Source organism: Vulpes vulpes, chromosome 12, assembly GCF_048418805.1.
Source record: "Vulpes vulpes isolate BD-2025 chromosome 12, VulVul3, whole genome shotgun sequence".
Taxonomy (NCBI): Eukaryota; Metazoa; Chordata; class Mammalia; order Carnivora; family Canidae; genus Vulpes; species Vulpes vulpes.
This window is the reverse complement of record NC_132791.1, coordinates 93,135,243-93,162,443: the sequence shown is the minus strand read 5'-3', so window position 1 is coordinate 93,162,443 and position 27,201 is coordinate 93,135,243. Positions and strand designations below refer to the sequence as shown.

General features: G+C 38.9%; 1 long non-coding RNA gene across 3 annotated transcripts in view; it reads left to right on the top strand.

Annotated features, from left to right (window-relative positions):
- LOC112920470 (uncharacterized) overlaps window positions 1–27,201 on the top strand; it is a 99,419-nt gene that overhangs the window by 36,711 nt on the left and 35,507 nt on the right. For all 3 annotated transcript variants that reach the window (XR_011995694.1, XR_003235072.2, XR_011995693.1), the window contains one exon: window positions 13,375–13,513. This is a non-coding gene — a long non-coding RNA (uncharacterized lncRNA). The remainder of the gene's footprint in view (window positions 1–13,374; window positions 13,514–27,201) is intronic.

Sequence of the window (27,201 nt, the reverse complement as noted above, 5' to 3'; positions counted from 1 at the left end):
GAGCGGGGGATTGAGAGGGGGAGCACATGTTCTAGGCAGAGAATAGCATGTGTCGATAGCAGGCTTATTTGAGAGGCTGAAAGGTAGAAGGAAGGTGTGTTTAGGTGGAGCTGGGAGCAGCAAAAGATGAGGCTGGGGAAGGGAGCTGGGGCCATGTGAGACGGTCTGTGACAACCACAAAGACCACGGTCTCAGAGCACTGGGAAGCCACTGAACGTTTGTAAGCTGAAGGAGTGACATGGTCACATTGTCTCTGTGGGACGATGACTGGGCTGTCCTGTAAGGGACAGGTCAGAGGGGTCTATCGCTTGGTCTAGGTATTTTTGAAGAAAGATATGACTAGTCCAGCGAAATCTCCTTTTTAGGTCACAAGTTGGCATTCAACATCATTAAACACAATTGCTTTTTTTTTTTCCTGGAAAAATGGAAATCACTAACATACACTAAGATTTTGTCAGAAAATTTTAACTTACTGGAAATTCTATATATTCCATAGTTTCTTTCCTACCCATGCTCCATTGAAAATTAATTATGATACCAAAAAACCTCAATATGTAATGACTCAAAGATTAAAGCACATACATTTAAAAATCTGGTAGGATTGTAATCTCCCCATGTTCAGGTGACATGTTGTGGACAAATAAAATGATCAAAAGAGATACATGATACGGCAAGACACTGAAATTTGGGGTATAGCTTGTTACGCCAGTATAACCTGCTCTGATGCCTGTAACTCTATTACATCATAAAATATTATACAAAATATGGAACGTTAAAATACCTCAATTTCCTGTGGAAATGGGAAATCTGAAAATAGTGATTAACTTAGCTTTGCTGGCACCCAAGTGACTTCTGTGTGAAAACAGATGCTGCCCAGGCTTTCAGGTATACATGGAAAGAAAACTGAGGGTGATGGGTTAGCCAAGGAGAGGAGGAGAGAGAGCTTTCTCTAGACCAAGATGTGGTCCAGGGAACCTCCCTCTCAGATCTCCTCTTGCATCTGGCTCCTTCCCTCTTCTCCCTCCAGCTTCCTAGCTCAATCCTCATTAAGCTCAGAGGGAGACATGTCAGAAGTATTCCCATGAAGATGCATGAATTTGTTGCTTTCGAGAAATGGATTGACATGAAGTTAGCACCCAGGCCCTTTGCTTTAAGATGCCTATCAGCTTGAGCTGATCTGTTTGCAGATTCTGTACCATATGCAGGGGGAGTATCTGCATCCAGTTTTTGGGTGCTCAGGATGACACGATTGGGAACAGATGGTTTAGTGGAAGTCTGCAGAATTCAAGCAAATAAAATGCATCCTTTTTTGGGGGTGGGGGCAGGGAGAGTCATGTACCAATATTTTTGTCCAAATTAAGGAATTGTAACATGTAAACTCTGGTATTTAATTGTATCAGTAGGTATGGTTTCCTGTTTGTTAAAGTTTCCTGCATGGTAGTTACGGCTATCCTGCAGGAGTCGGTCCTTGGCAGTAATTATACAATGTTTGTTCTTATTCTGTGCTTTATTATGTCTTCCCATGCATCCACGTGCTGTCTTGTTTTGTCTCTGGGATGCTAATGGAATAGTTGAAGGAAGGAGCAGCTGAAGAAACGGGCTCTGATCCTGTGGTGTGGGTCTGGTTTCTGTGATAGTAGCAGTTGTAAGTATAAAGCAAGGTCTGTGCAGCTGGGACTTTGATCCAAAAAGTGGTGAAGGCAGGTGTAAAAGGGGTCTGAACATTTGTTGCCGAGAGAATCAGAAAGGAAGATTTGGGATCATGAATCTTTAAGCTCAAGAGTTATCTTTTCAGCAAATGTCACTAGTCGCTGTAAGTAAAAGAGAAAATTAGAGGGAGATGTTTACTGCTACATGTTATGTGTAATTACATAGATTTATAAGGGAGATTGGAGGCTTTCCCTAAATTCTTAAGAGGGAAGTCTACGGTGAAGTTTATGGAGTGGGGACCCGGCATGCAAGGAATCAGCTTTCCCATGTCATGGAAAGGCATGTTTTCTCCTAGGGATCTTACTCTTCATTTCCAAATCCTTACATATTTTATATAGGTATCATCCCCAAACAATTTGAGGCAATTCTTGAGTATTTGGCCTATAGATTAACAACAACAACAGCAACAACAACCTACGTGTATGGCATAAGAATTATAAGTGGAGGTCCTAACTTTCCAGATTCTTGCCTGATCCACTCAGCTTTAGCCACTCAATCCATGTATGAAAGATACATTAATGTCTTTTCATTTTTTAAAAGATTTATTTATTTATTTATTTATTTATTTATTTATTTATTTATAATGATAGACATAGAGAGAGGCAGAGACACAGGAGGAGGGAGAAGTAGGCTCCGTGAGGCCGACATAGGACTTGATCCCAAGACTCCAGGATCGTGCTCTGGGCCAAAGGCAGGCGCTAAACCACTGAGCCACCCAGGGATTCCCCCATTAATGTCTTTTTAAATGTTTGTGACGATTGTCTGAGGTTAGGCACAGCTGAATAAAGCCAAGTGCTTACCTTCAGAAGGCAGACTAGCTTGCAATCAGTTAATCAGAATCCCAGTTGGAGAGGCTCGCAAGGTTGTGCCTTCTGCTTGTTTTACAGGGTCAAAGTTGGAGAGCTGGACACCGATGGGTGTAATAGCCCCATGAAAACATGCTTATGTAGGGGCACCAGGCTGGCCTAGCTGGTCGAGCATGCGAATCTTGATCTCAGGGTTGTAAGTTCGAGCCCCATGTTGGGTATAGAGATTATTTAAGAAATACAAGCTTAAACAAAAATATAAAAGGTTCTTGTTTACATAGAAGCCGAAAGTCGTGCTACTTTTGTGCCTCCTGGCTTTAGGGGGCCTTCAGGTGTCTTTCTGTGCTGAAGAGAAAATTCAGTTACTTCACTCAAGGTTATGTTTTTTAATGTCCTGTTTCTCAGATAACTGTCAGATTATTAACCAAATGCTCCAGTGGCTCTGCAGCCTGGCTGCATTCAACTGGGAAGCAGTCCTGTGGATGCTGGTCTCGATGAGCGCACATCCCCTGTGTAAAGTCACATGGCATTGGAGACCCTCCAATTTTTGGCTAAAGCTCTAAATGTTACAGTATGCTTCCTTTTGAGAATGACTTATTTTTGTTCACTACTGAAATAGAATCCATTTTTTTTTCTTAACCACGTGTTATCCTTGGAAAAGCAGCTTTAACCAAATTTTAGAGGTGTGCTCTATCAGTCGTCATTTCTGTAATTAAAAGTATGATGTTAACTAATCTGCAGATGGATTAGTTCTTCGTTCATTTTTACCTTCTCCCCCATAAAAGGACATAGAATTTTTATAGGTTTCCTGGAAAGAAGGGCAGAGGCCCTGTCTGTGTGAGTATGTGTATATTTTCTAAAATATTCTTTTATGTAGCAGACCCTGTGAGCTTCCACATTTACATAGCCAGTAAGGCTGAAGGCAAGATGAGAAGAGCTTTGGTTGGTCCAAAATTTAGTTTCCTTAGAAGAGAGGTATAGAAAATTTGGCTGGATGATAAAGGAATCCACTGGCACGTTGAGCCTTTTTTTTTTAAGAACATGTTTTCCCTTACTTTGGTTGGCAACTTTCCTATTTTATTCCTTGCAGTTTGGTACAGGGAAAAGCTTACGCCATTTGGAATTAGAATAGACACAGGGCAAAGTGTCTGTCTTTTTTTAAGACCCAGCTTCTCAGTTGACATAGTATTAGCCACTTCTCTTTTTATGAATATTGAATGAGACAATATATACAAAAATTAGCATTTCATCAAACACAATAGTCACTCAATAAATATCCATTCTTTTTCACTTTCTTCTCTGACATACTCTTTCCTTAAGGGAAATCTTACATTAACCTTATAATGAATGAGATAGAAGGAATGAAGCCCTGGAAAAAGGAAGGGAGAGAGAGGAAAAAAGAGAAGAAAAAAAGAATAAAGGAATTGTGTCAGCGTGACATAAAAATTAGTTTGGAAGCACAAGTTTAGCTAAAATGATTATTGGCATTGTGTTAACCAAAGTAATTAATTCAGGCTTTAAAGAAAAATGGGTTGTGCCACATTTGTTTAGCACCTATGAATTGCTAGGTGCTGGGACGAGCACAAGGGATTAAATGGTAAGCAGACTCATTCCAACCCCCAGGAGCTCAAGTTCATGTGGGGAAATAGATGCAAAAGCAATTATCTCCAATAAAATAGGATAAGTTCTGTAACAAAGAAGAGTTCACACATTGGGGAGCGGATGGGTGATGTGACACTACACAGATTACTCAGCTGAAGCTTTGTGAGCTCCCACAGTCTCCAGCACATTACAGAGATTTTCATGCAGTGCTCTTCGCCCACGAACATTCCTTGCCATTGGATGGGCAGGTGGGGTAATTTGTTGCTCAGATTCAGGATCAGTTATTTTGGCTTCTCTAAAAATTATTTGGGTAGTGAGGCAAACATGCTTGAGTGTTGGGGAAAGCCATGGACACTCGATCCCTCAAGGGTTAAGAAGCTTTATCATCTATGTTTTATTTAGTAGCAAAGAGGCCAAGAAACAAGTGAAGCATCTCACCACGTAGCCTTCTAAGGGAAGTTGGCATTTCCAGTGAGAAGGTACAGGCTGGGAAGAAGTCCCTGTCGCTCATCGCTTTAAACAGATCTGACAGTTTCTTATTTAGAGAGAGCGCGTTCCTTAGTTGACATGAAAAGTTTAGATGACACACCGCCCTAATTATCCCTACTCTCTGGAAGGGCTGGATCCACAACCCAATTCTGGGTGACATTTTTTTTTTTTTTTTTTTTGCCTTCTTGCTCTTATCATTCTCCACTGACTGGTCATCACATCAAGTCAACTTGCAAATAGAAACTCTCTGAGTCATTTAATGAGGCCCTTGCATCTACACCCAACACTGAGGTCTCCAAAGAACTCTTTTGCCTCTCCTCTTCCAATGAACCACATCAAGGAATGGTCGCATTAAAATAAGTGCATCTTTGTTAGAGATGTCAGGTTTAGGGGCGTCTGGCCTCTGAGGCCGGCTAACGCATCACTCCTGTGCTCGGACAAGGTAGAGAGCTCACTGAAGCGATTAGAGCAATTATTCAAAGCCACCTGTCACAGCCAGTCAGCCCTGGCCCTGGCTGATGGGAAGAGGTGGCCTCGTCCTGCCTCTTCAGACCAAGCGCTGTTATCCGATGGCATCTTTGCCTCCAGCATCTCCTTAGATGGGCTCAAGTTTCAAACATTTATTGGCAAAAACGTAACTTTCTTGCATTTTTTTGCTGTTCTATTTGGATAATCCTCCTACTCAGATGGAGGTCATCTGGGGCTCCTACTGATTTATTTCTCTTCTGTAATTTCTCCTTTATCCCACTTGACATGTTTTATTGCAGAGTTCCCTTGTGATGAAGCAAGAGTTCTCCTGAATTATGGACAACTTCTTGTTTTCTTTCGTCCCACCAAATCATCCCGAAGATGATTTCCTTCCCACTTTCATCCTGAAGAGCTGGTGAATGCCTTTTAATGAAACTTGGTGTCACTGAGGAGGAAAGAAATTGGAAAGCCAGGAAAAATGGCTTATATTGGATCCAGGAGCTCCCGCAGAGGAAGGCGTTATCTTTAATCCTGTGAGCCTTGCCATCCTCCTCCTCCTCTTCAACAGCATCGTCTCACCAGCGTTGTCCGTGTTTTCACTGCCCCTGGGTACTTGTGTGTATGTGTCGTAGCACTAGGAATGCCATAAAGATGGAATTAAATGCACAAAATCCTGCCTCTCTGTCATGCAATTCAAGGCAACAGATTCATACATAAGTTAACAATAAACGATTGCATTTTGAATAAAGAATAAACAAGAGCTTAGATCACAGAAATAATTGAAATGTTCCCCTTACATATAACATTTTATTTTATTTTTAAAGCATGAGGAGTGAGGGAAACTACAACTGCTGTGTACTTCATACAGGGCAGGGGCAGGAGAATGTTTTTACCTTCTCCTCTCATTTGTCAGACGGATAATGAGGAAAACCATTATTTTAGAAAATGCTTTGGAAAAGGGAAGCAGATGTCTTGCTTGATAGGGTATTTCAGCCACACTGACACCTTTTAAAAATCATCCTAGGGGACCCCTGGATGGATCAGTGGTTGAGCATCTGCCTTTGGCTTAGGTCGTGATCCCGGGGTCTTGGGATCGAGTCCCGCATTGGGCTCCTCGCGAGGAGCCTGCTTCTCCCTCCGTCTGTGTCTCTGTCTCCGTATCTCTCATGAATAAATGAATAAAATCTTAAAAAAATAAGTAAAATTATCTAAGTAATTTTTATGAAAGTGGGATTGTTTCCTTTGGCTGATCCTGGACAGCAGTCATGGTAAGTTGGGGATAGTCATTTCTTTGGTGATCAAAAGTAGCCCTGCTACATGGCAAGGTATTTTACTTGATCTGGTTCAGTGAAAATGTTCTCCTGATTTCTATTTATCTTAAGTACCACCTCACCCTAGAACTCAGTGGGCACTTCTCTCATTTAGGGTCCAGAAATAGCGGTTTAGTTACTTCTTACCTTTCTGAAATCAACATGTTTCCCGGGAGAATTGAAAGGAAGATCCTCTGCCAAGTATAGATCTAGAAAAATGATAATTACTCGTTAGTCCTTTGCTCATGCTGATTTCCCTGCCACAAATGCCTTTTTTGGGTCACCATCATTTACTAAAACCTGCTCTTCCATTCTGGTCTGGCCTGGGCTACTCCTCTCTTGGGAGGTATTTTTTTTCAACCACAGCTGTCCCTGGTGATATTTAGGGCTTGGAAGATTGGGGTAGTTCTTCTGAATCCCCACAGTATTTACTGCCTTACAAAACAAATGTTACTTTTTATTATTATTTATTCTTTCTCGCATGAATTCTAACCACCTAGCAAGCCTCTTAAGAGACGTAACCTAGTGGAAGCCATGTAATCTGACTGAGCGTTCAAGTTCCCATTTGTAATATGTGAGTACTACTAATATCTTCCCAACCTACCCCACAGGCTGTTTTGAAGCTAAGGATGAGATAATATATGTGGAATAAATATGTGAAAAAATGTTGAAAAGTATAAAACACTGTGCAGATTCAAGTCCACAGGTACAAAGAAGGACAGATCTTTTAGGTACTACCCTAGGCCAGAGCTCTTGTTCAAGAGGTGAGAACACTGATGTTCTCAGAGGCAAAGTTGCAGAACTGGTTAGCGTGGCTAAGCCCGGGCTCAGGTTTCTGGACTCTGAGCAGGTGCAGTCTGTTCTCTCCCTGCTGCTTCTCTTATTAGGCAGAGCAGTGAGCTTCCTGGGCACCGAATAATTGTTTGTCAGTAGAGGCAACACAAATAGATTTCACACTGTTGGGGGGGTGGTGAGGAATTGGTAGTATATCCTTTCTTGAAAGTGGAAGCTGATAGAAAGTTGAAGGATTAGCAGAAAGGTAATGAGAGTCTTGATGCCTGCAAGAGAGATGGGGTGAGGCAGGGCTTTGGAGGATGAATAGGAACACACAAGAGGGAGGCTAAGCCTATGGAGATGAACTTTGCTGATGTTGTAGATTTTCCAGGTTGGTATAACCTGCTTAAATGGGTGGGGAAAACTTGTGAGGATTTATGTTTGGATGGGAAGCTGAATTTCTATCTTCCTCCACCTTCATGGTGTAACCACTCACATGCATCCAAAGGGTAACTCATTTCTAAAAGGCGCTACATGCAAGCATCATACACAGGTGGGGGAGTTGATTCTCAACAGTGAGGTCATTATCAGTCTTATCAGTTCCTGATAGGGGACAGAAGAGATCAGAATTTAAAGGGCTGGGGGTGTGGGTAGCAAATTTGAACATGGATCTTGGGACAGAGGGAGGGCACCAGAAAGGTGATTGACAAATGAGTAGAAATCTATAATAGTCAAGACATGTATGGGATCAAGTTGAGGCGATGTGGAAGTTCTGGACCAAACTGCATCAGGGCTGGGAAACTGCAGGCATTTGTTTTACAGAGGCTTGTTTGCTACTGAATGGGGTTGGTGATGGGGTCAAACTGTACGTCCCATATAAGGCTTTGCTTGGCACTCCAAATTCTTAGGAAGAGAGGATGAGAATGCAGTCAGGATAAGTCTACTGGTACTTCCCCTTGGGTTATCACTGTAGGTGGTTAAAGCTTCATCTCCTTTCAGGTGAGTGGATCATTTCTATTATTCCCACCTCCATGAAAATGCAGTTGCTCTTTCCTTACCATTCATCATGAAAAGGAAAATTTCTGTTTGAGCAACCAGAGGATTCAACGTCCTTCCGCACACTACAAGTAATGGAAACAATGCTATTGTTCCTATAAAAGACAAAAGAGGCAGTCACCAGACTTTCTTAAATTAAAGGTGTGGTACAAGTCCTCACTATTATGTGTTTGCATGTTATACTCAGCAGCAGACTTGCACACTAAAAATATTTGAAAACAAACACTTATGGCAGGAGAGTTGTTCATTTCTATCTTGGGTCCAGCTGTTTGCTAATTCTTGAAGAGACAGACTTATTCTCTTAATGTTTTGACACATTGCATTCAAAAACCTGTTTGCATTAGCAGATTATGGTTCAGCTCTTGAAAAATGGCATATGTGTTCCCATGTTAAAAAAATCTTTGTCAATGATCATCTCACTTCAACTTTATCACTTTGGGATGCTTATGTGGCCCCTCATTCCTCCTCACTGGCGATGAACAAAGTCCTCACAGGCATACAGTCTCGTTCAGTGCCATCACTTGTAACAGAAGCAGAAAAATAACACTAGTGAATGAAGGTATTGTAAAGCCTGGAGCACATGAATTAGGCTCTTACTGGCTGGCCTCATTGCTTCATCACATAGCAAGGTGATCCTAGGCTACCACTCAAAAGTAAGAGAACTTATATTTTAACACACTGTGCCTGGAAACATCCCCCTTCACAGCTTGGTGAGGGAGAAAGATATTTTGTTCGTTAAAAGAGAGAAAAACCAAATCAAATGTGAGTGACTGGAGCAGGGCCAGTAATCTTGCAAACTAGTGTGATCACTCTGTGATATTTCAAAACCTCCTCTGTTGGCAAAAGATGATTGGGTTGGTCAGTTTCACACCAAACAGAGGCTGGGAGGATGACAGTCTTCTCATTATAACACAGAAAATTTTATGTGTGATATTTATGTGCCATCAATTTTTGAACTATAATCTAATAGCAAGTTTTTGTATTTCTGCAAACTCTTTTTGAGTGTTGGATTTCTACAATGTTTGCCCTAGTTAAACTTTCTTCTGAATGGAGAACTGGAAATGGAAAAAAAACCCCCCAATTATAAACAGTGTGAAATTGAAAGATGTCAGGGAGGGCTGCCTGGGTGACTCAGTCAGTTAAGGGTCTGACTCTTGATTATGGCTCAAGTCATGAGCTCAGGGTCATGAGATTGAGCCCCCATCAAGCTCCACGCTGGACACAAGCTCTGAGCATGGAGCCTTCTTAAAATTCTATCTCTCTTCCCCTCCATCGTGCTTGCACACTCTCTCTTTCTTTAAGAAAAGGAAAGATACCCCAGACATTGTAGCAGAGTTCTTAAGAGAAACAAAATCAATAGGATTCATGTATATGGAGGAAGAGATTTGTTGTAAGGAGTTGGCTCGTGTGATTTAGAGGTTGATAAATCCCAAAGTCTATAGTTGGCAAGCTGGAGACCCAGGAGAGCTAATGGTACAGAACCTGAAGGAAGAGCTGATGTTTCAGTTTGAGTCTGAAGGCAGGGAAAAGCCAATGTCCTAGTTCAAAGCCAATGAGGTAGGAGGGACTCTGTGACTCTGGTGAAGGGTCAAACCCTTTTGGTTTAGTCAGATCTTCAACTGGATTGGATGAGGCCCACCAACAATAGGGAAAACAAATTGCTTTACTCAGTCTACCTATTCGAATAGTAATTTTATCCAGAAACACTAACAGATGCACCCAGAATGGCATGGTTGACACACAAAGTCAAACGGACACATAAACTTAGCCATCACAGGCATCAACTAACAAAGTACGGGGAGTCAAGAGGTCTGTGAGGTTAGCTTTTTTTCACTAGGCTGATGAGGCAAATTCTTCTAACTTCTTGTTATTGCACAAACCTTCTTACCCCTGCCAATGTGGGTGGGTGAGCCACAGGTCACTCGGTGGCTAATTGCTCAGCTGCATACTGGTCCTTTGCAGAGCTTCCTATCCTCATAAACAGTGAGGCTTACGTTCCCTGCCTGTGTGGCCTTTAGGTAGAAATACCTTGAGAATCATGTGCTGACCAGGAATTGGGTGGCCTGGCTTTTTATTTGGATTTGGCCACCAACTTCCTTGTGTTCATGCAAATTGTTTGAGCCTCATTACTCTTATTTATAAAACAACCAAGTCAGGCATAACTTGCATGATCTCCAAAGTCTCTTCCAAACTTCAAATCTTATAATCGGTAGATGACTAGAAAACTATTTTTCTTTTATTGGTGTCTTACGTGTAAAGCATTATTTGAATTCTTTTAGCTTTTTAATATCTGGAAATGACAAACTTCTAACTCCTACTTTGGAAAGAATTTTCTTCTGCCTCAAACCCCTATTATTTGGCTTTTGTCCTCTGTCTAAAATAAACCATAAAGATTTTTGAAAATAAGCTTATTTCTTTCCGTAGTAATAAAAGTACATTCTCTGGAAATACTTGGCACCCTATAAGATAATAATTGTTAGCTCCTGACTTGTCAGTTCTAGGTTTTGCAGCTCGAAGCCAAAAAAGCCAACTTTGTGCTTTCCATCGGTCAATTTTGAGTCCAATGATGATAGACAACAAGAAGACATTCAAGAATGTCAGTTAACAATTTTTTTTTTAATAGTAGGCCCCATACTCAACATGGAACTTGAGCCCACAATCCTGAGATCAGGATTCTCATGCTTTACGGACTGAGCCAGCCAGGAGCCCCAAGAATGTCAGTTTACACTTTCAGTATTTTTCTACTAAATAAAACATTAGCATGTATTATGGTTGGATTTAGAGTACATGGGATAGAAGACACACTTCCTACTGCTGTTTTCTTTTGTGGATAAGGCAAACAACCCACTGCTTTAGCAATAAGACTGTGAACCTCATAACTTCACACTTAAAACTGGTCTCCATCTTCTTTCGTGCTGCACTGTGTCAAGGACAGATGCAGGCTATTGATCAAGATCCTTACGGAATCCCTCCCACATTCTTCACAGAATCATGGCTGACAAAGTGACATGCTATATGTTTTCACAATGACATGGAGATTGAAAATGGAAAAGTTAAATATAAATCTTCATGGAAGTTTCAGTAATTTTTAATAATTTGTTCTTTTGTCGCATGCATATGTGAATGATATATTTGTCCTAGAGCAATACGAATTCATTTCCCCACATCTGTAATATCTGCAGTAAGCTAAATTAAAAATGCATTTGTACTTGTACAGTTAAATGATCATATTTAATGAAATGTCAGAGATGAATCTTAGCAAATAGTCAGGAAATTATTTTAGAGAGGGCAGCATTTCATTACTAGCAGTCGGGGAAAAGCAAAGTGATTAAACAAATGGTTTACTGCTCTTAGGTGGTGGCTGGCCAAGAAGAATAGAAAACCAGTGTGTGGGGCTGATAGACAAATGTGGCGTTTCTAAGTCTTAGCTCTCTCTCTTTTCCTGCTCCCCCCAACCCTCATGGAATCTGGAGCCTGATGGTGGCTCACAGGGGCAGGTTGGGAGAGTCTCCCCATGTAGTGAGGAGAGGAAGCTGGTAGAAAACAGATAGCATGCATGAGAATCCCCTCATGTGAGGTCTCCACAACCCAGCTGTTGCAGAGTTGAGGCCCAAGATTTGAGCAGGAGGCTCAGGTCAGTTGAATGAGTATAGGAAGAAGCTAAGCAAAGGATGGTGGGCTGTTTAGGCTACATACAGGCTCTGCACCCGTGGGGCACTGGGAAGAGAAGAGATTAGGGAACTGTGCTGAGAGTCAGAATAGAGTGAATGAGGGTAGGCGGTAACAGACAGCAAGTAGGAGCAGAGAGGAAAAAGAGAGCAGGAGGGGGTGCTGAGGCAGTGTATTCGGTGGTTGAGAAAGCAGAGGGGGACCACCAGACAGCCAGTGGGACCTTCCTTTGCCACCAACACGCTGCCACATTGCACACAAATCCCACCAAGGAACTTGCTTGTGTGCTGGCAGGTTAGATAACTAGTTACATAAGAATTATCAACTCTTTTGGTGCACGTTCTGTGCTGTGTTGTGTCCTCCAAGAAGACACGTGGGAGCCCTAACCTCTAGCCCTCAGAATTGGCCTAACTGAGAAATAAGGTCATTATAGATGTAATTCGTTAAAATGAAGTCATATTGGAGGAGGCAGATAGGGCCTTAATCCAATACCTTCGGCGTCCTTACAAGATGATAGGAAGGCACGTAGAGAGAAGGCCATGTGATGAAAGAGGCGGAACATGGAGTGATGTAGTTGCCAGCCAAGCAAAGCCAAGGGTTTCCAGCCACCACCTGAAGCCATCAAGAGACAAGGAAGGATTCTCTCTCTAAAGTCCTTAGAGGGAACAAGACCCTGAGGATCCCTTAACTTCAGTCTTCCGGCCTCCAGAATCATTGAGACAATAAATTCATGTTGTTTTAAGCTACTCAGTTTGTGGTACTTTGTAATGGCAGCCCTAGGAAATGAATATAGTTGGTAAAACACCATTCTGAACGACAGAATCAAATTATATTTCTCAGTCTTTTGCATTTTTTGTTTTTCTTAAGGAAATTCCATTACTTTTCACTCAGGTTTTTTTGTGCTGCTATCAGGGACCAGAGTGAGGTGAGCAAGGCATGCATTCTCCTCAGCTCCCAAAGGCTCAACAATTCAGATATATAGCATACGGGGGCAATATTTATTTATTTATTTATTTATTTATTTATTTATATTTTTAATTTTAAATTTTTTAAAAATTTTTTTGTAATATTTTTTTTAAAAAAATTAAAATTAATGCAAGAAAGCCACGGTGAACCAAATATCAAAATTTTATCTTATTTAAAAAAATTAAAAAAAATATTTTATTTATTTATTCATGAGAGACACAGAGAAGCAGAGGGAGAAGCAGGAGAAGCAGGTTCCCTGTGGGGAGCCCGATGCAGGTCCTGATTGCAGGGTTCAGGGATCACCACCTGAGCTGAAGGCAGACACTCAACCACCGAGCCACCCAGGTGTAAAAAAATCTCAAAATTTTGAACACGGACTCACAGTATTATCCATTTTTCCTTTTGCCTCAGCGTGGCCTGGTGTGGCACTGCTGTCAACATCTGAACAATACAACTAAGTTTAAAAATGCATATAATGAAGGGCATAGATGCAATTATATTCACATGAAAATATTATATTTCAGTTTTGTCTCAGGCAGACACCGCAAGAGATGACAAGGTTCAGCAAGATGACTCAGGCCGAAGTCACTTTTCTCCATCTAAGAGCCAAAGAGTGGGAAGGGAAGACCAGATCAGCAGCATCAGGTAACAGTGTGAGCCCAGGTAAGCATCTTTCCAATATGAAATCTGCATAAAAAAAGACAAGCTGCTATAATCCCAGTAGTGAAGGGAATTAGATTCTTTGGCCTTTACCACATGACAGTAAATGACAGCATAATAAATAAAGCAAAAATGATTTCTGACTTCTACTTTTCACATCATAACCCGGAGGCGCTTTGCTATTGTTACAAGTATATTAAATGTAGGTCTGATTACATCCTAAGGAGAGCTGACAAGAGGCACATTCTGGAACAGGAGATGCTGGCCTGTGTCTGGTAGTTAATATTTATTGGGTGCACACTTCTGAAGCTTCAGAGAGATCAAGGGGGGAACTAGGAGAGACCAAGAGTGGAATGTCATATCATATGCTTAATTTAGATTAACTTTCTTTCAATTGCTTAAAGAGATTGTGGAGTGTTTAGTACTTGAGGGTGGTTATTAGCTCTCCTCTCTTATCCTGTAGAAGTGCAAGTACACTCTCGTGGCTCATGGAGAGGCCTAGGAAGTGGATTCTCCGACTGAGAGAAAATGCAAAAGACAGAAATCATTAAATTAAACACAGGGATCTATGCTGTTGAAAGACTTTTACTTCTTCTTGTACGAATTTGAACACATGCAGAGCTAGTCATGCAATCACAAGCACATGAGAAATACTCCCGCGTGCTACCCCTGTATTGTCACCTTCTTTAAAACTCGAATCTAGCTTTTCTTTGCAGAATGGTCTGCTAATTTTGATTGTTTTAGGGCTTACTTTCCTGAATTCCTGTGATTTCACTTACTACAAATTCTGCAAATTCACTCTGATTTTAATAATTCAATGCTACTTAGGTCTTAAGTGTATAGGTTTTTCTTTTTTTTTTCCAGGACCATGGTTTAGTAAAAGATGTTTGAAAAATAGGAGGAAAGAACTCTGGGAACTGAACAAGATGTAGTGGAAGGGGAGGTCGGTGGGGGGATAGGGTAACTGGGTGACAGGCACTGAGGAGGGCACTTGACGGGATGAGTCCTGGGTGTTATACTGTATGTTGGCAAATTGAACTCCAATAAAAAATATACAAAAAAAAAAAAAGAAAAGAAAATAAGAGAAAAGTATGGAGATATGAAATGTGGAGGTCTCACCATTATTTGATCATAGAGAGATACTGTTGGCCAGGAGCAATACACACCGTTGTGTGTCGAATAGAGTATATCCTTTCATCTTTTAAGGAATTTTTTAATATTTATTATTATTTTCTTAAGTTTTATTTGTTTCAGAGAGACAGAGACAGAGCATGAGCAAGGGGAGAGGCAGAAGGAGAATCAGACTCCCCACTGAGTAGGAAGCCTGATGTGGGGCTCAATCCCAGGACCCTGGAACTGTGACCTGAGCTGAAGGCAGATGCTTCACTGACTAAGCCTACCCAGATGCCCCAATTTTAAATATTTTATAGCACAACATTTCTTGCAGCAGTAGTATCATATGTTTAGTATTTCTGATAATGTGAAAAGGATTCAGATCTTTTTTATTGTTTTTTTCATAATTTCTTTTACTTCAACCGTTTTCAAGTGTGCAGTTCAGTGGCATCAGGTGGCATTCACATTATTGTGCAACCACCACCACCATCCATAGAATAATTTCATCTTCCCAAACTGAAACTCTGTACCCATTACACTAACTGCCCCCCTCTCCTCCAGCCAATTCCCTTCTACTCTCTGTCTCTATGATTTGACTACTCTAGGTTTCTCAAATAAGGGAATCACATAGTATTTGTCCTTTTGTGTCCAGCTAATTTCACTGAGCAGGTTTTCAAGGTTCATCCATCAGAATTCCCTTTCTTTTTAAGGCTGCATCATATTCCATTGTATGTATACATCACATTTTGTTTCTCCATTCATCTGTTGATAGACATTTGGATTTGTCAAACTTTTGGCTACTGTGAGTAATCCTGTGAATGCAGTTGTACAAAAATCTGCTCAAGTACCTGCTTTCAATTCTTTGGAGTATATACCCAGAAGTGGAATTGCTGGACTATATGGTAATTCTATGTTTAGTTTTTTGAGGAACCACCACACCATTTTCCATATGAATTGTACCATTTAACATTTCCATCAGCAATGCACAAAGGTTCTGTTTTTTTTCTATATCATCACCGATACTTATTATTTTAAGCTTTGCAAAAGTAATAACCATCCTAATGGATGTCAAGTGATATCTCATTGTGATTTTGATTTGCATTTCTCTAGTGATTGTGAGGTTGAACATCTTTTCATGTGTTTTTTGGCCATTTGTATATCTTCCTTGGAGAAATGTTCATTCAAGCCCTTTGCCCATTTTTTTTTATTGTTGAGTTGTAGAAGATCTTTATGTATTCTGGATATAAATCCCTTATCACATATATGATTTGTAAATATTTACTCCTAATCCATAGATTGTCTCTTCAGTCTGTTTATTATATCCTTTCAAATATAAAAGTTTTAAAATTTTGATGAAGCTCAATTTATCTTTTATTTTTATTGCCTGCATTTTCAGTGTCACATTCAAGAAATCATTGCCATATCCAGTGTCAAGAAGCCCTGCCTCTGTTTTCTTCTAAGAAAACTCTTTCTAAGAGTTTTATAGTTTGGATCTTAGTTTAAGTCTTTGGCCCATTTTGAGTTAATTTTTGTATACAGTAGAAGAGTCCAACTTCATTCTTTTGCATGTGGATATCCAGTTTTCCCAGCATAATTTGTTGCAAAAAAGGTTTACTCCCTTGTCAAAAATCATTTGGCCATATATATAAAGATTTATTCATGGGCTCTCTACTTTATTCCATTGGTCCATATATGTCTTTATATTGGTACTACACTTTTTGGACTAGTGTAATTTTTAAAAACAATTTATTTATTTACTTAAAGTAGGGGGTAGGAGTAATAAGAGAGAGAGAGAGAAGCAGACTTCTCACTCAACACAGAGCCTGATTTGGGGCTGGATTTCATGACACTGAAATCATAACCTGAGCCAAAGTCAAGAGTTAGACACTTAACCGTTTGCACCACCCAGGCATCTCTTGACTAGTATAATTTTGTAGTAAGGTTTGAAATCAGGAAGTATGAGACTTCAACTTCTTTCTTCTTTTTCAAGATTGTTTGGTCTATTTTGGGCGTCCCTAGAGATTCCATATGAAATTTAGGATGATATTTTCTATTTCTGCAAAAAAAATCATTAGGATTTTGATGGGAATTGCATTGAATTTGTATGTCTCTTTGGGTCATATAGACATCTTAACAATATTTAAACTTCTTGTCCTTGAGCACAGATTATATTTTTCCATTTATTTGTGTCTAATTTCATTTCTTTTAGCAATGTTTTGTAGCTTCCAGGGTACAAGTCTTTGGCCTCTTTGGTTAAGTTTATTCTTAAATATGTTATTCTTTTCAGTGCTATTGTGAACGGAATTGTTTTCTTAATTTCCTTTTCAGATTCGTCATTGGTAGTGTATAAGAACAATTTTTTGTGCCTTGCAATTTTGATGAATTCATTTATTAGTTCTAATGTTTTATGGATTTTTTTTTGGGTAGAGTTTATGATTTTCTGCATTTAAGAAAAATGCTTTTACCTCTTTTCCTTTTGTTTCTTTTCCTTGCCTAACTGCTCTGGTTAGGACTTTGAGTACTACATTGAATAGATGTGACAAAAATGGGCATCTTTGTCTTGTTGCTGATATTAGAGGAGAAAAGTCAATGTTTAATCATTGGGTTTAATCATTTAGCTATGGGTTTTTTATAAATGGTCTTTATTGTGTTGAGGTAGTTTCCCTTTGTTCCTAGCTTGTTGAGTGTTTTTATTATGAAAGAGTGTTGAATTTTGCCAGACACTTTTTCTGCATGAAGTGACATGATCATGTGGAGTTTTCCCTTCATTTTGCAAATGCAGTATATTACATTTACTGATTTTCATATCTTGAACCATCCTTGCATTGTAGGAATTTGTTCAACTTGTTCATGATGTATAGTTCTTCTAATGTGCTCCTGAATTCTATTTGCTAGTATTCTGTTTGCTGGTACTTCTATATTATTATTCATTAGATATATTAGTCTATATTTTCTTTTCTTACAGTGTCTTTGTCTGGCTTTGGCATCAGAGTAATGCTGGCCTCATAAAATGAATTTTGAAGTGTTTTATCTTCTTTGATTTTTTTTTTTAAAGAAGAGTTTGAGAAGGATTGGTGTTAATTCTTCTTTAAATGTTTGGTTGACTTCACCAGTGAAGCCATCTGTTTCTGGGCTTTCCTTTGAGGATTGAGAGGTAACCTACTGATACAGAATCAGAAAAGTAATTCTAGCCAACAGACATGTTGCTAATAAATTCTGTTCTGCTCCTTCTTTCTGATTGTGCAGTTCTGAGCAGAAAGTGGGACAAAGGAAAGTAAAATACCACCAAATATCCTACTATTTTGAATGTGGCTTTTTCTTGCCTGAATATTTACTTAGTTCCTATGACTTTGACTTGTTTTTCTATAAAGTTATTTAGTCAGTCTCTATTTTTGTTTTTGTTTTCCCAGTGTTTTCTATGGGTGAACAAGGGCCTGGAGTTTCCTTGCTTATCATCTTTCTGAGGTCACTCTTTTCTTCGACAATTTAATGGCAGTGAATTAGATAAGGTCCAGGTGACAAGGTCAGACTTGATATAGGTGTGCAGTCTCATCCTGTAGTCTATCACGTCAGGTAGTCTTCTACAACATTAAGTGGGTTCAGCAGAAAACACTTTAATCACAAAAAGAGATTTGGGTATATTCTAACATTGGAGAGAATAGCATTGATATAATGATATTGGTCATTAACAGTTTCAGAGGTTTGTCAACAAAACAAAGCATTTTTTTTGGAAAATGCTATATATTTTTAAAAATCATCTTTCATGAGCACCTGCGTAGCTCAGTGGTTCGATGTCTGCCTTTGGCTCAGGTCATGATCTGGGGGTCCTGGGATAGAGTCCCGTATCAGGCTCCCTGCAGGGAGCCTGCTTCTCCCTCTGCCCATATCTTTGCCTCTCTGTGTGACTCTTATGAATAAATAAATAAAATGTTTAAAAAATCAGCTCTAATAATATTCTTAGAAGATGGCAGAAATATGTTGCTTTGCATTTGAAAAGGGAGTCATTGCCATGAAAAAGGATTTGTTAGAGGTTGTGGAACAAGACAAGCTTAGATTTCAGGCTGGTAGTGTCTGCATCATTACATCATGACAGCCTTCCTATAAGCAGGACAATTGAATCAAAATATATCTGTCAAAAATCTCACAGTTTTGTAATTCTGTATCAATGGATTGTTTGGATTGTTTCTAAATCCTGAGCAAATGGTAGCCAAATAATAATGCACTAGGAGTGGTTTCTGTGGGATCTAAGGCCTCACAAGGTTTCTTGTCCCAGGGCCTCTTGTCAAAGACAAAATATATAATAAGGTGGGATGAAAGTGTAAGACCTTGTTGACCTTTCATATAACTAGGCTTCTTCTTTCCCTTGTCCTGAGTAAAGAGTTTACCTTTCATACTCAGGACACTACAATGGGGTGGAGGAATTTGGTTCCAATTACACAAGACAGTAGGACTTGCATTTCTACTGTTTATAGTTTGGAATTAGCTGATGGGCTCAGTTTCTTGATCTTTGGTTGTCCTAAAGGAAAAGTATTGTTTTCCTTGTACGACTTCGAACAATTAACATTTATTCATTTTTTTAACTGTTAAAGATTTTTAAAAATTTAAATAAAACAAAGAATTTGTAAAGATGGATTTTCAGGAAACCAAATATTTTAGTTGCATTTGAAGTGTTGTTTATGTGATCCCTAAGCAATTTAAAAGAGAAGAATACAGTTAATGCACTAACATACACAAAGGCAGGTGATATTTTGACATTTCTTGCCATTGAATTAATGAAATAACTGCTTTGATTTCTCTTACACAAAGCCCCAAAGCTGTCAAATGCTATCAAGTAGCATAATTAAATTCATTTACTTTTTTCTCAATTTTATTAAGAAATAATTGATGTATATCACCTTATAAGGTATAAAGCACATTGGTTTGATTTGCATATATTATGAAATGTTTGCTGCAGTAAGTTCAGCTAACATCTATCTCCTCATACAGACACAATTAAAAAAAAGAAGAAAGAATAAAGGAAAAAATTCTCCATGTGATGAGAACTCTTAGGATTTACTCTCTTAACTTGTATGTATATCATACAGTGGTGTTAGCTATCACCTTGTACATTATATCTCTGGTACTTATTTATCTTATAACTGGAAGCTTGTATCTTTTGACCAACTTCCTCTAATTCTTCATCTCCCCACCACTTAAATCTTTAATCCATTTTGAGTTAATTTTTGTGGGTGACATATATATGGGTATAGTTTCATTCTTTTACATGTGAATCATTATCCCAACACCATTTATTGAAGACATTGTCTTTCCTCCATTGAGTATTATTGGCTGCCTTGTCAAATATTAGTCAGCTATATATGTGTGGGTTTACTTGTGGGCTTCAGTTCTGTTCCATTGATCCATTTGTCTTTATGTCAATACCATATTGTTTTGATGACTATAGCTTTATAAGGTAGCTTGAAATCAAGAACTGGAATACCTCCTGCTTTGTTCTTTTTTCTCAGTTTGATTTTTTTTCCCTTACTTCTGCAAAAAATGCTAATAGAATCTGGATAGAGATTACACTGAATCTATAGATAGCTTTTGGTAGTGTTGACATTTTAACACTATTAATTCTTCTAATCCAGGAACATGAGATATCTTTCCATTTATTTGTGTCTCCTTCCATTTCTTTCATCAATATCTTGTAATTTTCAGAATAGAGATCTTTTACCTCCTTAGGTAGATTTGCTACTAAGTATCTTATGGATTTGATGCCATTTTAAATGGGATTGATTTCTTCCTTTTTCAGAAAATTTGTTGTTAATGTATAGAAATGCTGATTTTGGTATGCTAATTTTGAATCCTGCCACTCTACTGTATTGCCTGTATTGATTGATTTAGATCCAACAGATTTTTTTTTGGTTGAGTCTTCAAGATTTTCTATGTATAAAATCATGTCATCAGAAAATAGAGACAAGTTTACTTTTTATTTTATTTTTTTAAATTTATTTATTTATGATAGAGAGAGAGAGGCAGAGACACAGGCAGAGGGAGAAGCAGGCTCCATGCAGGGAGCCCGATGCGGGACTCCATCCCAGGACTCCAGGATCGCGCCCTGGGCCAAAGGCAGGCGCTAAACTGCTGAGCCACCCAGGGATCCCCCAAGTTTACTTTTTAATTTCCAATTCTGATATATTTTATTTCGTTTTCTTTTTTTTAAAAAATTTTTATTTATTTATTCATGATAGTCACAGAGAGAGAGAGCGAGAGAGAGAGAGAGAGAGAGGCAGAGACACAGGCAGAGGGAGAAGCAGGCTCCTTGCAGGGAGCCTGACGTGGGATTCAATCCCAGGTCTCCAGGATTGCGCCCTGGGCCAAAGGCAGGCGCTAAACCGCTGCGCCACCCAGGGATCCCTTTATCTTGTTTTCTTTCCTGATTGTTCTAGTAGGATTTCTGATACTATGTTGAATAGTAGTGATGAGAGTGGACACTCTTCTCTTGTTCCTGATCTTAGAGAAAATGCTTTCACCGCCAAGTATGATGTAGCTATGGGCTTGTCATAAATGGCCTTTATTATGTTGAGATATGTTCCTTCTATGCCTAATTTAAAAGTTTTTTAAAATCGTGAATGGATGTTGAATTTTGTCAAATGCTTATTTTGCCTCTATTGAAATGATCATATGATTCTTTTCTTTCATTCTATTAATGTGATGTAGCACATTGATATGTGTGTGTGTTGAACCATTCTTGCATTCCAGGGATAAATTCCACTTGATCACAGAGAATGATCATTTTATTATGCTACTGAATTCAGTTTGCTAGTATTTTATTGGGAAAATTTGCATCTATATCATTGGAAAGTTTACCTACAATGTTTTTTTTTTTTAATTTTTATTTATTTATGATAGTCACAGAGAGAGAGAGAGAGGCAGAGACACAGGCAGAGGGAGAAGCAGGCTCCGTGCACCGGGAGCCCGATGTGGGATTCAATCCTGGGTCTCCAGGATCGCGCCCAGGGCCAAAGGCAGGCGCCAAACCACTGCGCCACCCAGGGATCCCCTACAGTGGTTTTTTAAAAAAATTTTTTCCCTCTGACTTTGGTATAAGGATAATGCTGGCCTCCTAAAATAAGTTTGGGAGTGTTCTTTCCTTTTCAGTTTTCTTGGAAGAGTTTGAGGATTAGTATTAATTTTTAAAATGTTTTATAAATTCATCAATATAGACATCTGGTTCTGGGCTTTCTTCTTTGGGAAATTTTTGGTTCATGATCCAATCTCCTTACCAATAATTAATGTATACATATTTTTTATTTCTTCTTGATTTAATCTTGATAAGATTTCCAAAACTTTTTTCGTTTCTTCTAGGTTGTCTAGTTTATTGACATATAGTTGTTCATAGTGGTATATGAATGTCGGTAGTATCAGTTGTAATGTCTCATTCTTCATTTATAATTTTGTTGATTTTGAATGTCTCATTCTTCATTTATAATTTTGTTGATTTTATAATTTTGTTGACCTTTTCCTGTTTTTCCTTATTTAGTGTAGCTAAAGGTTTGCCAGTTTTGTTTAGCTTTTCAAAGAACCAACTCTTAGTTTGGTTATTTTTTTCTATTGTTTTTCTTTTTTCTATTTCACTGATTTATGCTCTAATGTTTCTTATTTCCTTTCTTCTGGTTACTTTGGGCTCACGTTCTTCTTTTATTTCAGTTCCCTAAAGCACAGAGTTAGGTTGTTTATTTGGGATCTTTCTTGTTTCTTCATGTAGATGTTTATTGCTATAAACTTCCCTCTTAGAACTATTTTTGTGGCATTCTGCAAGTTCTGTTTTTTGTTAGATTGGAGAAACATTTTAATTTCCCCTTTAATTTCTTCTCTGATCCATTGGTTGTTTAGGAGAGTGATGTGTAATTTCTATGTGTTCATGAATTGTTCAGTTTTCCTCTTGTTATTCATATGCAGTTTCATGCCATGGTGGTCAGAGAAGATACTTGGTATGATTTCATCTTCTTGAATTTGTAAGACTGCAATGGCCTAAAATATGGTTTATTATAGAAAATATTCCCTGTGTACATGTCTGTTAGGTTCGTTTGATCTATAGTGTTGTTCGAATCCACGGGTTTCTTATTGATTCTCTGTCTGGATTATCTATATATATTTTTGGACTATTAAATTCCCCAACTATTATTGTATTATGATTATTTCTCCTTTTGGCTGTTATTTTTTGCTTTATGTATCTAGGTGCTCTGTTGTTGGGTGCATAAATATTAACAACTGTTACCTCTTCTTGATGTACTTACCTTTTTTATCATTATGTAGTGACTTTTTCGTCTTTTATCATTTTTGGTTTAAAGTTCATTTTGTTTGGTATAAGGATAGCTACCTACTCCTGCTGTTGTTGGGTTACCATTTGCTTTGAATGTCTTTTTCCATCCCTTCCATCTGTGTCCTCAAGTCTAAAGTGAATCTTGTAGGCAGTGTATTTTTGGATCTTGGTTTTTGTTTGTTTGTTTGTTTTAGTCAGTTCAGGCATTCTGTGTCTTTTGATTAAATAATTAAATCTGTTTGCTTTTAAAGTAATTATTGACAAGTAAAGATTTAACACCAATTAGTGTTAATTCTTTAAATGCTTTATAAATTCATCAGTAAACACTAATTTAACACCATTTTGTTAATTGTTTCCTGTTTTGTAGATTCTTGTTTCTTATACAGCTGTCTTTTTGTGTTTTGATGTTCTTGGGATCAGTGTGCTTTGATTTCTTTCAGTTTTCTCCAGCCCTTCCGGTCAGATGAGGTAGAAAGTACTCCCCACTGAGGGTGGTGCTGACATAGCTCCTTGCCTGGGCATGGGCAGACTAGGCTTTAGGGCCAAAATCAGGCAGATCTGCATCCCACTCTGTTCCCTGGCTAGAGTGCATCCTTGACTTGGTTCTGCAGATGATCAAAACTGCTATTCGGGATTCCTACTTGGGCACTGCAGGTATGCAGTTGCTCTGCTAAGATCCCTGTGCTGGTTATTGCAAGCCCCTCCTCCCTTCTCTATAATATTCAGATTCCCAGTGCTGAGCCACACAGATGCCCCTGCAGTCCCTGTGGTGTGAGTTTGGAGCAGAGGCCTCCACAAATTGACCCATAATTCTGGGGGTTTGGTTGTCTCTTCTGGGTTGTCTTTTCCCACGGAAGAACTGAAGGCTCAGGAGAGCCCTCTCTGTGTGGTGTTGCACTGGCCTGGGAGAGAGGCAGTGTGGTCCACATATAACTGCTTCTGTTACTCCTCTGATACAGTCTGTCTTGGTCTCTATGGTGCAGGGGATGGTTCACTGTGCTCTAAGATTCCCTCACTAGCATCTTGTTGTTGAATAGTTGTTAGTTGTTCTTCTTGTGAAGGGGAATGAAGTTAGGAACAACCCATGTTGCAGTCTTGGTGACATCACTCCCCATTTGCTTTTTACAGGAAATAGGAAACCCTAAAAATGAAATATTGAAGGCAGGCATTGGGAATCTTTTTAAGCTTGCTTATAAACATAGGCAGTTACCTTTATTTACACATACAAAGTAAGATGAAAGAATCTTTGCTTTAGTGCAGATATTTCATTTAAATTTCTTATTTGTTAAGTATAGGTATTTTATATACATTTTTCTTTAAATGCACATAATTTGTTATTGATTTGTTCATTTAACAAATGTTTTTTGAGTGATTGAGGTATGCCAGGTCTGTAAGGAAGAAGATGCAGAAGACTATGCCCTTAGGGAATTTACTTTTTTGGGGGGAGATAAAACTCAAAGCAATGATTATAAAGGCAATGTGAAGGGTTACATGAAGGCCAAAGACAATGGTCCAGGAAGCTCAGAGAGGCAATTATCTCTTCTGGGCAATAATAAGGCTTTGTGGGAAAGATAGTGTTTAACTTGAGGGTTTTATTTTTTTTTAAAGATTTTATTTATTTATTCAGGAAGGAGATAGAGCACTGGGGGGAGGAGCTGAGGGAGAGTGACAAGCAGACTCTACATTGAGCGTGAGCCAGAAGTGGGGTTTGATCTCAGGACCCCAAGATCACAACCTGAGCTGAAACCAAGAATCAGACAAATAACCAACTGAGCCATCTAGGCAACCTTAACTTGAGTTTTTTTTTTTTTGTAAAAATGTGAATTTATTTCTTTTTCTTTTTTATTATTAAAATTTTTTTTTAATTGGAGTTCAATTTGCCAACATATAGCATAACACCCAGTGCTCATCCTGCCAAGTGCCCCCCTCAGTGCTCATCACCCAGTCACCCCAACCCTCCGCCCACCTAACTTGAGTTTTGAAGAATAGGCAAGATTTGGATACTTAGGGCTGGGGCCATGGCATTCCAGAAAGGCAGAATGCAGTGTGTAGGCAAAGCCAAGGAGAGGCAACACAGGCATTGAAGGGGAGCCTTCAGTTTGAAAGGAATATGGGATGGAAGGATGGGAGATGTGGAATAAAGCTGGAAAAGAATGAAAATATTAAAATTTACTTAGGCCTTACTTTGTACCAGGCATTGATATATCTTTTTGAGGATGTCATAATTTTTTTAATCTCTAGGCCAACTGTCCTCAAATAAGTGTTATTTTTCCTTTTGTAAAGTGTTACTGTTCCTTTTCTACAAAGGGAATCTGGGGCATAGAGCAATTAAGGAACTTGCTAGAAGTAACCTCTCGCTAAGCGGCAGGACTAGCATTTATTTATTTATTTATTTTTTATTTATTTATTTTTTTTTATTTATTTTTATTTATTTATTTATTTATTTATTTATTTATTTTATTTTTTTTTACTTTTTATTTTTTTTAATTAATTTTTATTGGTGTTCAATTTACCAACATACAGAAAAACACCCAGTGCTCATCCCGTCAAGTGTCCACCTCAGTGCCCGTCACCCATTCCCCTCCAACACCCGCCCTCCTCCCCCCTTCCACCACCCCTAGTTCGTTTCCCCGAGTTAGGAGTCTTTATGTTCTGTCTCCCTTCCTGATATTTCCCAACATTTCTTCTCCCTTCCTTTATATTCCCTTTCACTATTATTTATATTCCCCAAATGAATGAGAACATACACTGCTTGTCCTTCTCCGATTGACTTATTTCACTCAGCATAATACCCTCCAGTTCCATCCATGTTGAAGCAAATGGTGGGTATTTGTCGTTTCTAATCGCTGAGTAATATTCCATTGTATACATAAACCACATCTTCTTTATCCATTCATCTTTCGATGGACACCGAGGCTCCTTCCACAGTTTGGCTATTGTGGCCATTGCTGATAGAAACATTGGGGTGCAGGTGTCCCGACGTTTCGTTGCATCTGAATCTTTGGGGTAAATCCCCAACAGTGCAATTGCTGGGTCGTAGGGCAGGTCTATTTTTAACTCTTTGAGGAACCTCCACACAGTTTTCCAGAGTGGCTGCACCAGTTCACATTCCCACCAACAGTGTAAGAGGGTTCCCTTTTCTCTGCATCCTCTCCAACATTTGTTGTTTCCTGCCTTGTTAATTTTCCCCATTCTCACTGGTGTGAGGTGGTATCTCATTGTGGTTTTGATTTGTATTTCCCTGATGGCAAGTGATGCAGAGCATTTTCTCATGTGCATGTTGGCCATGTCCATGTCTTCCTCTGTGAGATTTCTCTTCATGTCTTTTGCCCATTTCATGATTGGATTGTTTGTTTCTTTGGTGTTGAGTTTAATAAGTTCTTTATAGATTTTGGAAACTAGCCCTTTATCTGATATGTCGTTTGCAAATATCCTCTCCCATTCTGTAGGTTGTCTTTTAGTTTTTTTGACTGTATCCTTTGCTGTGCAAAAGCTTCTTATCTTGATGAAGTCCCAATAGTTCATTTTTGCTTTTGTTTCTTTTGCCTTTGTGGATGTATCTTGCAAGAAGTTACTGTGGCCGAGTTCAAAAAGGGTGTTGCCTGTGTTCTCCTCTAGGATTTTGATGGACTCTTGTCTCACCTTTAGATCTCTCATCCATTTTGAGTTTATCTTTGTGTATGGTGAAAGAGAGTGGTCCAGTTTCATTCTTCTGCATGTGGATGTCCAATTTTCCCAACACCATTTATTGAAGAGACTGTCTTTCTTCCAATGGATAGTCTTTCCTCCTTTATCGAATATTAGATGACCATACATTTCAGGGTCCACTTCTGGGTTCTCTATTCTGTTCCATTGATCTATGTGTCTATTTTTGTGCCAGTACCACACTGTCTTGATGACCACAGCTTTGTAGTACAACCTGAAATCTGGCATTGTGATGCCCCCAGCTATGGTTTTCTTTTTTAAAATTCCCCTGGCTATTCGGGGTCTTTTCTGATTCCACACAAATCTTAAAATAATTTGTTCTAACTCTCTGAAGAAAGTCCATGGTATTTTGATAGGGATTGCATTAAACGTGTAAATTGCCCTGGGTAACATTGACATTTTCACAATATTAATTCTGCCAATCCATGAGCATGGAATATTTTTCCATCTCTTTGTGTCTTCCTCAATTTCTTTCAGAAGTGTTCTATAGTTTTTAGGGTATAGATCCTTCACCTCCTTGGTAAGGTTTATTCCTAGGTATCTTATGCTTTTGGGTGCAATTGTAAAT